This window comes from Delphinapterus leucas, chromosome 11, assembly GCF_059928025.1.
Source record: "Delphinapterus leucas isolate spDelLeu-1000000601 "Yukka" chromosome 11, BTC_Dleu_Yukka2, whole genome shotgun sequence".
NCBI lineage: Eukaryota > Metazoa > Chordata > Mammalia > Artiodactyla > Monodontidae > Delphinapterus > Delphinapterus leucas.
The window spans coordinates 28,876,559-28,894,774 of NC_143139.1; the positions used below are offsets into that span (position 1 = coordinate 28,876,559).

The 18,216-nt window shown below is 39.5% G+C and overlaps 1 protein-coding gene and 1 non-coding gene across 2 annotated transcripts in view; both read left to right on the forward strand.

Moving 5' to 3' along the window:
• Nucleotides 1-18,216, forward strand: part of LOC149747980 (uncharacterized) — a 141,482-nt gene that overhangs the window by 48,718 nt on the left and 74,548 nt on the right. The window lies entirely within an intron of this gene.
• On the forward strand, nt 18,095-18,201 carry LOC149747981 (U6 spliceosomal RNA). The gene has a single exon (XR_016395102.1). It is a non-coding gene; the product is annotated as a U6 spliceosomal RNA (small nuclear RNA).

Below are 18,216 nucleotides of genomic sequence, written 5' to 3' on the forward strand. Positions count from 1 at the left end.
CCCTTCCAACTCTGCGTGCAACCCTAAAGCCAAGTTCTGAGATCAGCCTCAAAGGATATCTTCTACCAGTTATCCCAGTAGCAGAATTGAGCTCTCCCCCAGGATGCCAGTCTTTGCTGGCCAGACAACCTATGGGCTGTTATTTTGGCTTGTATGATGCTGTCTCTAGATTATCTCACTTTCTAGATAATCCTTGCTGTGGGTTATCCAGGAATTCCACAATAAAACACCCTACTGAGAGAAAAAGGTTTTTGGCTTTTGACCCAAAGATTTAATGTCCTTGCAGCTTTTGGAACGCAACATTTCTCCCTAAAAGTTTACCATCAAATGGTGACATCTGTCAAGAATAAAAAGCTATAATTCTATTCATATACTACTTTGAAGTTGAAAACTAAAATTACATTTACTGGACATAGATTTAAAAACTTCTATTTTCAAAGTAACCACAGACCAATTTTTTACAGTGAAGCCTCATATCAGAGTAAATTTCACAGTGGTGGCTGCTTCTGAAAGGATTTCATGGCATTGTGCTTACAAGCCCAGGCATTGGAGCCAAGTTGCATATGCTTAAATTCCAGTTCTGTCATTCCTGCTAGCTGTGCAACAAGGGCAAAGGGATTTACTTTCTCTAAGCCAGTATTTCCCAATCTGTAGAATGGGGACAAATCCAGTGCCTGTTTTAGACTGTTGCTGTGGAGATTAAAGGACTGAGGGTAACCGATGTGATCACTCAGCATAATGCTTGGTAAGCACTCCCTGGATTGTGTAAGGTAAGAAGACATTTTATTTTCCCATTTGTTTTCTTAGATTTAGGGCCTGCATAATGGATCAGACAGAAATTTCCTCTTTCTAATATCTTGAGCCCATCAATCACTACAGTATGATGATCAATCTGTGGGTAGAATCTGCCTCTCATCCTATATCACGAGGGTGGCCCATGGCTCCAGAAAGTATATCCCCCCAAATAGGTTTATCCTGTTCACCCAGCACGTGATTAGTGTGATGCTAATTTGTACCTCCAGAGCTAAAAGAGGGGAAAAGGCTTTATAGTACAGTTGTTAAAAGCTTAGCTTTGGAGCCAGATAGACAAATATTAAGAATCCCACATTCTGTGTGGCCTTGGGCAAGTCACTGAACTTCTCCACTGCTCAGCATTCTTATATTTAAATGAACTTTATAACAATACCACTTTTATAGGATTACTGTGAGGATTAAATCTGATGTGACAGACACTGTGCTAAACATTTTATAAACGTAATAAGTCTTCGGTGAGTACAGAAATCCTTTAAGCCTTGTAACGGATTCTCATTTTTTCTTCAAATAAAGACATGGTCAATGTAAACGTAAAATGATGCAATCACTATGGAAAACAGTTTGGCAGTTCCTCAAAAAGTTAACTATAGGATTGCTATGTGATCCAGCAACTCTACTGCTAGGTAAGTACTCCCTCCAAAATGAAAACGTATGTCCACACAAAAACATGTACACAAATGTCTGTAGGAGCTTGAGTCATAATATCCAAAATGTGAAAACAACCCAAATGTCCATCAACTGATGAATGAACACTATCAAATACTATTCAGCAATAAAAAGAAATGAAGTACTAATACATTCTATAACATGGATGCTAAGTGAAAGAAACCACACACAAAAGACCACATATTGTATGATTCCATTTTCTTTTAACTGAAGAATAGTTGATTTACAATGTCATGTTAGTTTCAGGTGTACAGCACAGCGATTCAGTTATATATATAAAGGTTTTATATACATCCTTTTTCATATTTTTTCCCTTATAGCTCATTACAAAATATTGAGTATAGTTCCCTGTGCTATACAGTAGGTCCTTGTTGGTTATCTATTTTATATGTGGCAGTACGTACATGTGTGATTCCATTTGTATGGAATATCCAGAATAGGCAAGTCTACAGAGATTGGAAGTATCTATAGATTAGTGGTTGCCAAGAACTAGTGGCGGGGAGATGAGGTGTAAACTGGTGCGAGGTTTCTTTTGGGGGTAATGAAAATATTCCAAAATTCTATTGTGATGATGGCTGCGTAACTCTGTAAGCACACTAAAAACCATTGAATTATACACTTAAAACGGGTGAATTGTATGGTATGTAAATTACATCTCAATAAAGCTGTCTACGAAGAATATATAGGCACACTACAGAGATATTTCAAGCTTGGTTCCAGACCACCACAATAAAGTGAATATTACAATAAAGCAAGTCACATGAATTTTTTGGTTTCCCAGTGCATATAAAAGTTACGTTTCCACTATAGTAGTCTGTTAAGTGTGCAATAGCACTGTGTCTAAAAAAAGAATATATGTACCTTAATTAAAAACAATTTATTGCTAAAGAATGTTAACCATCATCTGACAACTCAGGGTTGCCACAAACACTTAATTTGTAAAAAACCGCAATATCTGTGAAACACAATAAAACTAGGTATGTGTGTATTGAATGGTAACTACACCTACTGTAGGTTCCTGGCTGGGATGTTGAATATATTGGTTTGTGTGTTATGAACATTCAAAATGTAGCTATTGAATGAAGAGCAAAATAGAGAAGCCTAACTTTTCCTCTGAAATGTCCTGCCATTGCCAAAGAGTCTTCCTTCCCCTCCTAGCCAGAAATCAAGTTGAATCAAGTGCCAAAGCCAACCTAAAGAAGTTGAAAGTGGGGACATTTTTCTTGCAGTAGGTATTGGTGTAGGAACTAGACCGCTTGCTGGCTGGCTCTTTGGTCTAAATAAGCAATAATCTCTCACCTACAAATACACACACTCTCTTCCATACACAACCAAACAGTCTGAAGATCAGACGTTGTTTTAACAAGGTGACCAGACTAAAAGATTTTAATGATTTATTCAGTCACACCATTGTTTGAATGAATTTTTCCTCTGTGTTTATGGGTTGTTTAAGAAAAGAAACATAACATAACTTATTCATTCATTTAGTTAATATTTTTAGATCACCTACTCAGTGCCAAGCACTAGTCCAAGTGTTGCATATACTCAGATTATTGATCTACTTGGACAACATCAAACAGAAGCATTTTATCTCCTCAAGATGACTCTCATGTGCTCCTGGAGATCAAATAGGAATGCAAATTTAATTAAATTAAGGTCTGGTCAGCTATCCAGGAAAAGTAAAAAGCATACTCTAGTTGCTTAAGATCTTTAAGCAAAGAATGATGACACTTGACTGTCCATTGAGAAACCATTTCTTATTACTCTGGTCCTATGTCTTCTGTACACACTAAAGTATTTATCCAAAGAGAATGTTGAAAGGAATTTATTCTCCAATGAATAACCTGATTCTCCAAACACGAGTTTCACTACAGTTTCCAACACAAGAAAGAGGGAGAAATGGCGCAGAAGGCGATAGCATGACACACTGAGGCACCAAACTTGAGTCCTCCAGCCTCCTCTGTGCTCGAAGTTTTACCTTGGCTGTTCCCCTCAGCTTTCAACTGGCTTCAATTACCTCTAGATTTAGCTTCAACAAACAACCAAGTACTGAAAACTCAATTTTCCATTCTTCAAAGTGCATTACCAGAAAAAGTGAAATGCAAGGCAACAAAGAGCATTTAACCATTAGGATCTTGCCCCTTGCTGTGGTGAAACCACACGGCTTGGCCCACTTCCAAGGCTAGCATTAATGAATGAGCAGGATTCTCAGGGAAAGCCTTTAGCTACAGTCTGCTTAGCCCACAGAGCCTGCCCCTTTATTGCTCTTGGCATGTCTGCCTCTGTTTCTAATGGATCACCTTCCCGGGGTAATACGCACAGGGGGAAAGGTGCAGCCTTATGAATTCCTGTTTCCGTTTCTTTTCTTCTCTTTAGAAACAGATTTAAGGAGATTTAATTATGCTGAAGCAGAAAAATCTTGAGTCTTAAGACTAAGACAGCAATCAACTGTGTTCCCTCTCTGCCATTTCTCAGCTGTGGGGAATTTGACACTTGCTTGCAGCCATGCTCCTAGGCTACAGTATCCCAATATCCAACCTTCCTTCAGCTCGGACCTCATGGGCCTCACAGCATCAGCATCACAGATCCCTGTACCTATACTCTACCTTCTTGAAGAGGCAGTGTGTTGTTGAGTCAGGGTCAAGGGCAATGCTGGCTACATACTAGGGCTGGAACTTCATTAGATAAGCTAGGTTAAGAGCTTTTTGGCTTCTATTCTAGGTCTCCTCTCCTGATTGCTTCTCTCTGTTGGGCCAGCCTAAAGCTAGAGCAGGAAAACAGGCCTGAGGATGCTTTGTGACATTTATTGTATGTAGGCTACCCAATAATCATATCCTTCTTCTTATACGAATGTCACCTCAATAGGCTTTTAAGGAGTTCCATCTACCCTCTCTAGACACAGACTGGCAACTGGCAACGAATCACCCTGCCCACCTCTAACCAATGGGTGAGCACATGACATAAGCTGGGGCCAAATACCCTCCCTCCCCCAAATTTTACTCTTCAGCAGGATGATTAGAAAAACTGAACACAGATTTTTTTCTTGAGGAAGAGGACTGTTTAGGGGAAGACCCATTATCAGTTCCTGCTCTAAAGAGTCCACTTATCCACCTACTGCCCCCAGCACACACAGACGCATGCTGTTGTCCTGTTCATCAGCCTCCCTTCTGTTCCATGAGTAATTCCACATCCTTCCAATAAATTCCTTCTTTGCATCAGTTAACCAGAGTCAGTTTCTGATACTTGAAACCAAGCAGCTGCATAATAGGTTCATTTTTTCTCAGTTTAATAAAGCCAACTCAAGGATGTAACTGGTCTCTAAAGATGGTCTATGCTTCCAATCTTCAAGGAAATCTTTGTAAATGTACATTATATTTGTGTGGTACTTCCCAGGCTTTAAAGTACTCTCTCTCTCTCTACACACACACACACACACACACACACAGCATGTGCATATATATAAGTACGCATTCATATATACACGTGCGTGTGTGTGTGTATGTGTGTGTGTGTGTGTGTGTGTGTGTGGAGAGGGATAGAGAAAGAGAGAATCATTCTCAACTGAGACTAAAATAAAACGAACAGCTCTCCAACTCTGTGACATAAATAGCTATTGAACACAGAAAAAAGTGAAATGAGGTGCTTAGAAAAAGAATGGCATTGTAAATGTCCTCAGATTTTCTGGCTCCAGCCCAGAATGTTTTTAAGTAAACAACACACAAAAGCATAAAACCAAATGCTTTAACACTTACTAATGAAGTATTATAGACCCCTTATCTCATTGAATCCTCTTCATAGCCATCTGGGATACTATTAGGCTTATTTAACACTATGAAGTAAATGAGAATTTCAAGTAAATTGTCTTGTGTCTCAGCTAACAAATTAGAAAAACAAGATGATGCAACACCAGATCGTTTGGAATGCCAAGTCTATGTTCTTTACCCCACATCATATCCATCCTCTGCAATGGGGGAAGAAACATACCCTTAATGGACTTAAATCAGAAAACACTTTTAATAAACATTACTTGATAATAAACGGTTTAACTATGGGAGGGAGGGGTAAATTTCTGCCACTGAACATATATCAACATAAATTCAAGGTAGATTAAAGAGTTCAATGTTTAAAAATGAAGCAATAACCAAGTAGAATAAAATATAGGTAAGATTTTTCTGATCTCAGGGTGGGGAAAACCTTTCTAAGCTAAACAAAGGAAGCATCTTAAAAGACATTATTGATATATTTGACTGCATACCTATTAAAAACATCTGTAGCACAAAAAGTACTATGAATTGAATCCAAAGACAAACAGGAAAAATATTTCCAAAATACATTATGCAAGATAAATAGTTTTAGTATATACATATTTCTTCTGAAATAAAAATATTAATCAACACTTCAATATAAAAATATACTCAACAGTCGTACAGTCAAATCATAGAAGTAATAGATAGGGGAAGAATACATCTAATTTAAAAATACAGGTTCTCTAATAATGAAAGAAATACGAATTAAATAAACTATGAGTTTCTATTTTCACATACCACATTGACAAAAGTTTTTTAGTTGTATCAATATTATTACAACACTGAATGCACTGAGTAATTCTGTAGCAAACACTTTAATAATATGTAACAATCACCTTAAAAAATGTCATTATAACTTGTCTCAGTGGGGAAGTGTTTCAAAAGTACATTACATTTATATGATAAAACTCAAGGCAGTTATTAGGTGATAGGATGATTTTCATCTTCTTTGTTTACATGTATACATGTAAACATGTTTACATGTCTATATTTTCCAAATTTTTACAGTGAGTATCTACAGGACAATGTGTGTGTATGTACATACATATAAACACATATATTGCTATACATACACACATGTATATATATATACATACACATAAATGATTTTTTAAATTTTGCACATTTAAGTTTGTATGTATTCGTGTGTGTGTTTATTGAGAATTTTAAACTCAATGGGGCATAAATAAGAAATCATTTCATTCTTATTTTGTCAAATCTCCCTTTTCCCTCCCATGTTGATACCCTAGGCAGAGTCCATAATTTCTGGATTCTTTCAGTGATTTGGAAACTCAGTCTTTTCATTTTAAAACAGTCTGTTCTCTGCTTTGGGGCTCTCTCCTGCTCCAACCCCAGGCATTGCCCCAGCTTAGAGGCCCTCAGATGGAGAGGGGGCCGTGGTCTGCACTTGCTCTTTCTAGGTTGAGGTGGGGAAGGACGTGGTGGCTCCTGGGATTCCCCCTGCTCTCCTTCTTATGGACGCAGATTTTCCTTTCTGAGGGGCAAGGAGCTCAGGAGGCTCCATTGGTGGAACCCGCAGAGCCCTCTTCACATGACTCCCTGGTTTGCAAGATCCGCCTGTACAGCCACTTCTTCTGCACCCTTTCTCCTCTCCGCCACTCTGATGTTGCCAGAGCCTTTTGTTTCTGAGGCTTCTATCCGAGCAACTAAGCCATTCAGGATAGAGGTCTCCGGGGCTTACCTGTCATGGGGAGTGGAGAAAGAATACAGAGGAGGCAACTAAATGCCTCTGGACACCTCAATTTCTCTTCATTCCTGTCCCCATGAGCTCTCGCCTTCCAGCTCCCTGCCTCCCACTCTCCTCCAACTCATTCTCCACCCTGCAGCCCAAGGACTCCTTCTAAAACCCACACCCAATTGCTTAAAAACCTTTCAGTGATTTCCCGCACCCTGAGGGTAAGCTCTAAAGCTACTCACGGGGCTGTGAAATGGCATCTGGTTTCTCCTTAGTGCCTACCTTCATTTGGTCCTCCACTTCCTCTCCCATCTTAGCTGCACTGAATGTTTACCTATCTCCAACTAGCCGCACTCTCCACATTAGGTCTCCACACACGTGTTCCCTTTTTCCAACATACGCTCCGCCATGCCCAGTCCTATCACATCTGCCTCCCCCTTCACCTAATCAGTGTCTGCCCATTCTTCAGATTGCAGTCTAATCTATTACAATCCCTCAGGGAGGTCCCCCTCCTGAGACAGGGCAAGGGCCCCATGGACCCTTCCATCACCTGTCATACACTCATTATACTATTTTGCGATCACTGATTTAATTTCTGTGCTCTCTCATAGGCCATGGTTCCACTGAGAGTTAGAATTGCATCTGCCATATTTACATGGGTTTATATCCTCAAGACCTAGCACCTAGTCACTTAACCCAGAATAATAAATACATAATGAGGATTTAACTATAAACGAATTCCTAAACTTGGATTGAAGGCTGCTTAAGGGTATCTGCCATGGTCCTCTGCAGGACACAAGCTGAATAATCAAAAAGAACTGAATAAAAGGTGTATTTTTTCCAAACTGTGGGCACAGCCTAAGGAAAGCAGCAAGGGTGGAACAGCATCCTAAGACATGTACCTAAGGAAGCACTTACCACCCCAAGGCACAAAGGGGAACAGAAGGGAGCCTCGGTCAGGATCTACTCAGAGATAGGGCTGCACAGAGAAGGATACCTGAGCAGAAGAAAAGCTGATATGAACCTGCAATTCAGCAGAGAGTCAGGGAATGAATACCTGAACTTCTCCCTCCTCTCCACCCCCATCTCCTGTTGGTGTCTTCCATTGCCTGAAAAAATCCAAAGCCACAGGACAAGGAAGTACAGTGATGTGGTCCATCTAAACCAGGTTTCCAGGGTGCAGAGCAGGGTGGAGAAGAAGGGAGGGTAGATTTGGAGTGGTACCAGCACCAGCAGAGGTTTTCCTAGCTCTACATTTCTTTGCATCCCCCTCAGTGCCCGGCACAGAAACAGTGGGCCATAAACACCCATGAAAATGGATCCACTAAATTGAATTGAATGAAACAGAATGGAATTGAATTGCTTTGAACTGAATGGAGCGAACCAGACTGCTAAGTAGTTTCCAAGTCAAGAGTTGTCTTATCTTTATGGTATAATCATGGATCTTGCACCCCTGAATTCCAGTATGGTCTCTCTAAGCCTCCTAGTTTAGCAGAGTTTGGAATGCACAACATCCCGTGTTCCGAGCAATTCCAGTGAATCCTGCAATTCACTGTTACATGACATTGTATGTAACTTCATATGTTATCTTTAATTCCTGGGTCTCCCTCCCCACTAAGTTTATAAGGCATGGTAAATTGGGCAAAGAAATATTGTTTGTCTTTAGGGTTTCAAACCCTAAGAGGTAGTAGACTGTTAGAGGTTTATACACATGCATTAAAAAATGAAAAAAAGGAAAGTGCCACTTTTACGTGGGATTTCCAACATTTTGCAGCAGCATCTGTACAAGCCTCCAGCTGCTGGTATTGGCTTGTAGAGAGCAGCACCTTGTGAACACGAAGCTGGTAATTTACCTGGTGCAGCGTCTGGGAGCACAGAGCCATTTGAACAGCAGCTGACGCTGGGGCAGGTGGTGTGCCCAAGGCATTACTGGCATCCCTTTAGGAGAGCAGTTAGAGTCCTGGAGTTAGAAGGGTCACACGGGCTGAGTCAGGCTGACTCTAAAATAACCTATCGAAAATCAGTCATTTTAGTGGAAACAATTGCCAAACTCTTAAAGTAACAATCAGATGATTAGATAGTCCCCTGTTTACCCAATCATGTTATTGATATTTTGCCATAGGCCCAGTCTTTTAAAAAGACAATTTAAACCCAGTAATTAAACTTGAACACAATGTGGGACTTCCCTGGTGGCACAGTGGTTAAGAATCTGCCAGCCAATGCAGGGGACACGGGTTCGATCCCTTGTCCGGGAAGATCCCACATGCCGTGGAGCAACTCAGCCCGCAAGCCACAACTACTGAACCTGCATGCCACAACTACTGAAGCCCACACTCCTAGAGCCCATGCTCCACAACAAGAGAAGCCACTGCAACAAGAAGCCCGCGCACCCCAACAAAGAGTAGCCCCCGCTCACCACAACTAGAGAAAGCCTGCGCACAGCAATGAAGACGCAACGCAGCCATAAATTTTAAAATAACTAAATTAAAAATAAAAGAAAACTTGAACACAATGCAAGTCCAAAGTGTCTAGTTGGACTAGAGGGTCTTTTATGACTCTGGTAGTGGAACAGAACCCAACCTAGCTGCTATAGGAAAATTACTCTTTGTCAGATTTTTGGTATAATAATGAAAATCATAATAATTTCACCCACAGTTAAAACAGTCTGTGTAATTAAATCATGGTATAATGGGATTATACGGCTATACACAGGCTGAAAAATCACTGATCTTGATGTCAAGATCTGACAGAACACAAAACAGAAACCCACAAAAACCTCACAAAAGTAGTGTTTATAGAGTCAACTATAAAATAGCACAGTGATGTGATCAGTTGTGTAATATGGAAACAAAAAAAAAAGTTACATCATTCATTAAAACCTACCTAGTCTGTTCATTCCAAAAGACAAGTCATTTTAAATTAGGTTAAAATAGCATAAAGGGAGGTGGAGATTTGAAAATGATAAGGACACACTTTAAGCCAAAAGATTTTACGTCACTTTGCTGTGCAGCAGTGATCGGCACAACGTTGTAAATCAACTCTACCTCAATAAAAAAAGATTTTTAAAATAGCTATCCACTAATGAAAAATCTGAAAGACAAATTAAGGAAACACTCCCATTTACCACTGCAACAAAATGAATAAAATACCTAGGTATAAACCTACCTGGGGAGACAAAAGACCTGTATGCAGAAAACTATAAGACACTGATGAAAGAAATTAAAGATGATACCAACAGATGGAGAGATATACCATGTTCTTGGATTGGAAGAATCAATATTGTGAAAATGACTATACTATCCAAATCAATCTACAGATTCAATGCAATCTCTATCAAGTTACCAATGGCATTTTATACCGAACTAGAACAAAAAATCTTAAAATTTGTATGGAGACACAAAAGACCCCGAATAGCTAAAGCAGTCTTGAGGGAAAAAAAATGGAGCGGGAGGAATCAGACTCCCTGACTTCAAACTATACTACAAAGCTACAGTAATCAGACAATTTGGTACTGCCACAAAAACAGAAACACAGATCAATGGAACAAGATAGAAAGCCCACAGATAAACCCACGCACCTATGGTCAGCTAATCTATGACAAAGCAGGCAAGGATATACAATGGAGAAAAGACGGTCTCTTTAATAAGTGGTGCTGGGAAAACTGGACAGCTACATGTAAAAGAATGAAATTAGGACACTTCCTAACACCATACACAAAAATAAACTCAAAATGGATTCCAGACCTAAATTTAAGACTGGACACTATAAAACTCTTAGAGGAAAACATAGGAAGAACACTCTTTGACATAAATCACAGCAAGATCTTTTTTGATCCACCTCCCAGAGTAATGGAAATAAAAACAAAAATAAACAAATGGGACCTAATGAAACTTAAAAGCTTTTGCACAGCAAAGGAAACCATAAACAAGATGAAAAGACAACCCTCAGAATGGGAGAAAATATTTTCAAATGAATCATCAGACAAAGGATTAATCTCCAAAATATATAAACAGCTCATGTAGCTCAATATTAAAGAAACAAACAACCCAATCCAAAAATGGGCAGAAGACCTAAGTAGACATTTCTCCAAAGAAGACATACAGATGGCCAAGAAGCACATGAACAGCTGCTCAACATCACTAACTATTAGAGAAATGCAAATCAAAACTACAATGAGGTATCACCTCACAGCAGTTAGAATGGGCATCATCAGAAAATCTACAAACAACAAATGCTGGAGAGGGTGCAGAGAAAAGGGAACCCTCTTGCACTGTTGGTGGGAATGTAGATTGATACAGCCACTATGGAGAACAGTATGGAGATTCCTTAAAAAACTAAAAATAGAATTACCATATGATCCAGCAATCCCACTACTGGGCATATACCAAGAGAAAACCATAATTCAAAAAGACACATGCACCCCAATATTCATTGCAGCACTATTTACAATAGCCAGGTCATGGAAGCAACCCAAATGCCCATCAACAGACGAATGGATAAAGAAGATGTGGTACATATATACAATGGAATATTACTCAACCATAAAAAGGAACGAAATTGGGTCATTTGTTGAGAGGTGGATGGATCTAGAGACTGTCATACAGAGTGAAGTAAGTCAGAAAGAGAAAAACAAATATCGTATATTAACACATGTATGTGGAACCTAGGAAAATGGTACAGATGAACTGGTTTGCAGGGCAGAATTTGAGACACAGATGTAGAAAACAAACGTATGGACATCAAGGGGGGAAAGCCATGGGGGGGTTGGGATGGTGGTGGGATGAATTGGGTGATTGGGATTGACATGTATACACAGATGTGTATAAAACTGATGACTAATAAGAACCTGCTATATAAAAAAACAAATAAAAGAAAAAAAATAGCTATCGAAAATCACTGACCACCCTGAAACATTTTGAAACCGAGAGAACAAGGGCAAGATGGGAGAAGCAATTATTAAGGTGCTGAAAAGTCCAGAGACAGGGACTGGACCCCAGAGAACAAAGAACAAGATGGATGAACCCACTTCAGAGACAATTGTATCATGCATTGCTCAAGTCAAGGATCTGAAAACCCAGAGGGCGTCTCTGATAGAGCCATCTTGGGAAGGTCAGTGTGACACCAAGCGTGTGACACCCTCCTGCTCTTCCCCATCTGCTCGTCCTGGACCCAACAACTGGAGAAGAAAGAAGAGAATCTGATAGGCAGCAGAATCGAGGGTGTGGTGCCTCTACCCGTCATATGACCGTGGACCACAGAGCAAGTCTGAGCTTGATGGAGGGGAAAGGGAAACAACTCTGATTAGGATATAAGATTGAAGTCTTGACTTGGACCAGACTATATTTTTCAGTACCTGAAATCAGACTGTTTCTTTCTGTTAAAGTGACTTGGCAGCTATGGGATTTTTTCCAAGCTGTTATCAAGGGACAGGGAAGAAAGACACATCAAAGAAGGCAGCAGTAGGCAGAAAAGAATGTTATTTCCTCTCTGTATTCAATTAATTCAATCAAGAAAACAGTTATAAAAAAAAAAAAAAGAAAACAGTTATTTGTGGAACTAAGTGTTTACAAACCCCAATCACGCTAATATTAATGCCCCCCACCGACACACAAAGTATTTTAAGAGGCATAGAGCCCACACAGAAAAGTTTGTCTGATTAGTCAGTCTGAGTCACTTACACATTCTCAGATTGAAGGAGACCAAGCCCCAGGATTGAGGGTCCTGATGGTCCTACCATAATTATGTAAAAGCGGTAAAGAACATTTCCCCTAAGGAAGGGATGCTGGAAAAGAGAAACAAACAAAAAACAAACAGTGGATGGACATTACAGTACCAAAGTGGAGCATATCACAGCAGCTGACCTACATGTTTTGGTTTTGTCTCAGTTGTCAGTAATCATCTCCTTCTGTCTTTTTCATTAATCTACTTTTAAACTTCTCTCTTGAATATTAGGATTGATTAAAGGAATCAAAGAGCAGGACATCTGTGAGGCAGAGGGAGTGTGGGGTAGACTTCAGGTCAGCGGGTTCTTCCTGGAAGCTGTATGAACTTGGGACAAATGACCTCATAACTTTTAAGCCTTAACACTCCTTTAAAAATTTACAAAATTGACCTAACAAAGGAAAAAAAAAAAAACAGTCAATGGTCACATGAGTGACTTCAGAAGCAACTTAATTAGGTATTGGTTTTCCTTAGAGGAATAAATATATAATCTATATTATGGTGCATCCAGTGGGTTTTAAAGATAAGATCAAGAAACATGAAAGTCACCTTTTATGTTAAACAATAAAGAGATTTATATAATAGACTGCCCCGGTAATAAATAAAGGTCTAAATAGAAGGGAAAAAAAAGAGGATAGAAGAGAAATAGAAACGGAGAACAAAAATTTCAAGGAAAAGGCAGAGGCAGAGACACAAACAAATTACAAAGAAAGAAAAACCAGGCAGGGTGAGCGAAACAAGCTGGGGGTGGGGGGGGGTGGGGAGCGGGAAATACAAGCTAATGTCTGTATGATAGGAGCGCCATCTTGTGGCGTAAAAGCTGTGCAGCTGATGGCTGTGCAGCTGATGGCTCCTGACGCCCTCTTCCTCTCTCTCAACTGCACAGTAACTGCAAACAGTAACTTCACTTTCTTGGTACATTTGCAACGAACCAAGTGAAATTAAATAGCGGGAAAAGCCCAATGTATGGACTGAGGTTTCCCAATTCTTCCGAGGGGAAACAATGGCTCATAGAACATTCCAAACATTACAAAGATGAGATACACCTGAAAACATTCAGAACAAATCTAAAAATAATGACATTTGTAAGTAAAGTTTTCTTAATATTAAGTTTCCTGTGACTTCTGTTTCATTTACCTCAATTAATTCATTTATTCATTCAACAAAGAATATTTATTGAACATACATGATGTGCCCCAAATAGCACTCTGTGGGTGGGAGATACAGCAGCTCCTGACCAATGAAACTTCTGTTTCAGTGGAAGATAAACAATCCAGAAATAAACAAGTAAATATAAAGTGCCAATTGGGATTGGGTGCTACAATGCTAACCAAAGCAGGATGTGGCAGATAGGAAACATGGGGGTGAGAGAGGGCATTACTGTTTTATCTGGGACGGATAGAATGAAAATGAGCAGAGACATGAAATGAGGGAGTTAGTCATGTGGCTTTAGGGGGAAAACAGACCCAAAGGGGACTAAGAGACAGAGGCACTCAGGCTCTGGAGTCAGACACACTTGAGCTAGAACCCCAGCTTATCATTTACCAACTCTGTTACTTGATCTCTCCAAGCTTGCATTTCTTCAACTACAAAATGAGAATTAAAATGCTTTCTTTGTTATACTCTTGGAAGATCAAATGGGGATAAAATGTTGCAAAGGTTATATGCATATAAAGTGTTTTGCACAGTGCCAGGCACGTGGCTTGTATACAAAAGTGGGGGCGGGAGGGATAAATTAGGAGTTTGGGATTAGCATGTACACACTACTATATATAAAATAGATAACCAACGAGGACCTACTGTGTAACACAGGGAACTCTACTCAATATTTTGTAATAACCTATAAGGGAAAAGAATCTGAAAAAGTATGTGTATATATATATATATATTTATTTATTTATTTATTTATTTATTTATTTATATGAATCACTTTGTTGTATACCTGAAGTTGACACACTGTAAATCAACTATCTTTCAATAAATAAAAACCAATAAACATTAGCTATTACCTATGTCAGTTTTTTTTTTTTTTTTGCGGTGTGTGGGCCTCTCACTGTTGTGGCCTATCCCATTGTGGAGCACAGGCTCCGGACGCGCAGGCTCAGCCGCCATGGCTCACGCGCCCAGCCGCTCCGCGGCATGTGGGATCTTCCCGGACCAGGGCACGACCCCATGTCCCCTACATCGGCAGGCGGCCTCTCAACCACTGCGCCACTAGGGAAGCCCCCTATGTCAGTTTTGATCCATGTGACGTTATAGACACAGATTTGAAAACACCTTGATTCTTACGTTTTTATGGGATTGTTCAATAATAATAGCTACTATCGAGTGCTTACTCTCTTCACCTTATGTTAAATCGTCCCAATATGTCAAAAAGGGGTAATATTATTTCCATTTTACAGATGAGGAAACTGAGGCCCAAAGAAGTTAAGTAGCTCGCCCATGTTCATTCATGCAGTCTGTGTGAGCCAGAAGTCAGACCCAGGCAGTCTGACTGCAGAATCTGTGTTCTTAGTCACAACAGGAAACTAGCCCTCAGTTAGCTGTGCACAGAAGGCAAGTGTTGGAAGCCAGAATCCGAACCCAGGCTTCTCATTTCTTCCCCTCCATGTACCTCTCATTCAGAATTACTTGATTTAATCTCTGTGATTCAAATTTGATCATTACACCCAAACTGCACCAATATGATGCCAAAACAATTGATCAGTGAAAAATAAGATTTCAAATCACCTACCCAGTTGTTTTTCATATTAGGGGAAATAGCAACCCATTAGGGAGTTGTAAAACCAATTTGGTCAGTGGTAATCAGCTTCTTTTAAAAAAATGAAATAGGGCTTCCCTGGTGGCGCAGTGGTTGAGAGTCCACCTGCCGATGCAGGGAACACGGGTTCGTGCCCCTGGTCCTGGAAGATCCCACATGCCGCGGAGCGGCTGGGCCCGTGAGCCATGGCCGCTGAGCCTGCACGTCTGGAGCCTGTGCTCCACAACGGGAGAGGCCACAACAGTGAGAGGCCCGCGTACCGCAAAAATAAATAAATAATAAATTAAAAAATTAAATAGATAAAATGTAAAACACCATATAGGTACACATAGTAAGGATATTTTCAAGTAAACCTTTGTTTCACGCGCGCACGCGTCTATTCAAGTCCTCAGCACTCTCTGTATTGTGATGTAAAATGCATTTCTTACAGTGCGCCTCAATCTAAATATCTCATAAAACACTGATTTAGGTGATACTCTTTAATCTTCTCAAAAAGATGATTAGTTGCTCAATTATACTTTTTGGTTTCCAATCTAGCCTGTTGAAATCAGGTATGTACATCATAAGATGAATTACCAGAATGGAATTTTCATGCCTTGTTCAGATATGTTGCTGTCATGGACAAACCAAGTCTTTACCTATATGTTATCAGCAAATCTGGAACAAGAGTACAATTTTTACTCTTTAGTGTTTATTATTCTTCCCAAAGACTTGTTGGATTTTTTTTCTTTCATTGAGGAGACAAGTCATTTTATCCCCCAACACATACTGCCTCATTTTGCTAATCATAAAATTTATGTCACACACTGAAAAAGAATAAACAAATTACAAGCCTTAAAGAGACAGGGTGTATTTTCAACCAGTAGGTGAGCTTATAGACCATATATTCAGCCATCCTCAGGCATTTTTCAAAGTTGGAAATGTCAGGCATTTATATGGTTTATTTGTAAAGCACTAACAATAATTATGGTCTTATTATTTGCCAAAGAAACTTATTTAAGCAATTCAAGTGGTTGAAGGTTAAGGGTGTAGAAAAATGTCATGTGACACCACATAAAATTTTATTACTGTTTTTGCACTTACATAACTTAGAAACACCCACTTAAAATAAATAAATAAATAGCTTCCTCCCTTATGACAAAAGTTTAATCTTAGCTCACACTTTTAGAGACATGACATAGGGCAAATGATGTTTTGATAGCTTTAGAATTTTCTGTACAAAATATGATTTGGAGCCAAAAATATCAATACGCAAAACTAATCAGTAATCAAAATATCAATCAGTTCTCGTAGTATGGACTTCGAGGCAAAAAACAAACAAAAAACAGAAAACCTTCAATGTGTCTGATATTTTAGTTCCATGGTTGGCTTTCCTTGGTGTCCTTCAGTCAGTATCAGAGAAATTTTTGAAATTGAAGAACAGAGATGATCAGAGCTCCTTCTCTACTCACCTTCCATATCACCACCATCTCTATCTAATGCTACCACTTCCACCATTACCAGACCTACAAAGTCTAGAGCCCTCTATGGGGAAAGCAATGAGTTCCTAAGTCTTGTCATCAGCCCACCAGCCTTCACGTAATAATCATTTGCTTCCCTATCTCTCTGCATCTCCACAGTTCTATTCACCAACCACAGAACAACTGATTTCCAAGAAAAGACTTAACACTTCTATGGCCCTGATTTTCCTGATCATCTCTGGTTTTGAATACTTAGTCCTCCAATCCTCAGAAACAGGGTTAAAATTGTGCCACACCTCCATTGTTGCAGCCTCTGTGACAGGTATCACTTATCGCTCTTTCCTGCTGAGCCCAGACACAGCTTCAGAATCCTCCTCAACCCTGCAACTGGGGCAACCACTAGCAGCTAAACAGAGTTGACATGAGATTGAATGCATTTGACCGTCGTGTTACACACCATCATAATGTCTAAAACCAACACTTTAACATTCAAACACTATATCTCAGACCGTCCCTGGCATTTGAGAGGGGAAGAAAAACCAATGTCAGACAACATGTTTGATTTTAAGGTTTGGAGGAAAGGGTTGCAGAATTTTGCATAATAAGGAAACGAATAGCTTCCAGGGAACAAAAATGGCCATGATTAATATGACCAAATAATGGGAAATCTAGTTCATCCCCATGTCTAGCATTTTGCCCCATTGATCAACCCAAAATCAAACCTTTTGTCAAATAAAGAGCTGTTAGTTTTTAGATTTAAACAAAATTGACACTACAGCTATGACAATGTATTCCCATTCTCGAGGACATTTGCAGTAGAAGTCACATCTCAAAGGGGAACCAAAGGACTTCACTTTAAAAGGATTTGACTTTAAAGAATTTCAGCCAGGAGAAAACTGGAAATCTTTGGTTATGGCAAGATAATATATGTAATATATTAATTTATGTCTTATACTAGTCTAAACTAAGGTACTTATCCCACTCTGGACTCAAACAGGAGCCAAGCTTTCACTTTTTTCCCCATGGAAAGTGGGCAAGATCCCCACAAAAGACATAGAGTATCATCTGAAGAAAATATCTGATCTACCCAGACATCAGCATTAAGCTGAGAGGAAATAGTATTTGAGTTTCTTTTAGAAGGGATAGATTTAATTGAAAGAACATATGTTGGAGGCTCGCTTCGGCAGCACATATACTGAAATTGGAACAGTACAGAGAAGATTAGCATGGCCCCTGAGCAAAGATGACACGCACGTTCATGAAGTGTTCCATATTTTTAGAATCTGAAAAATA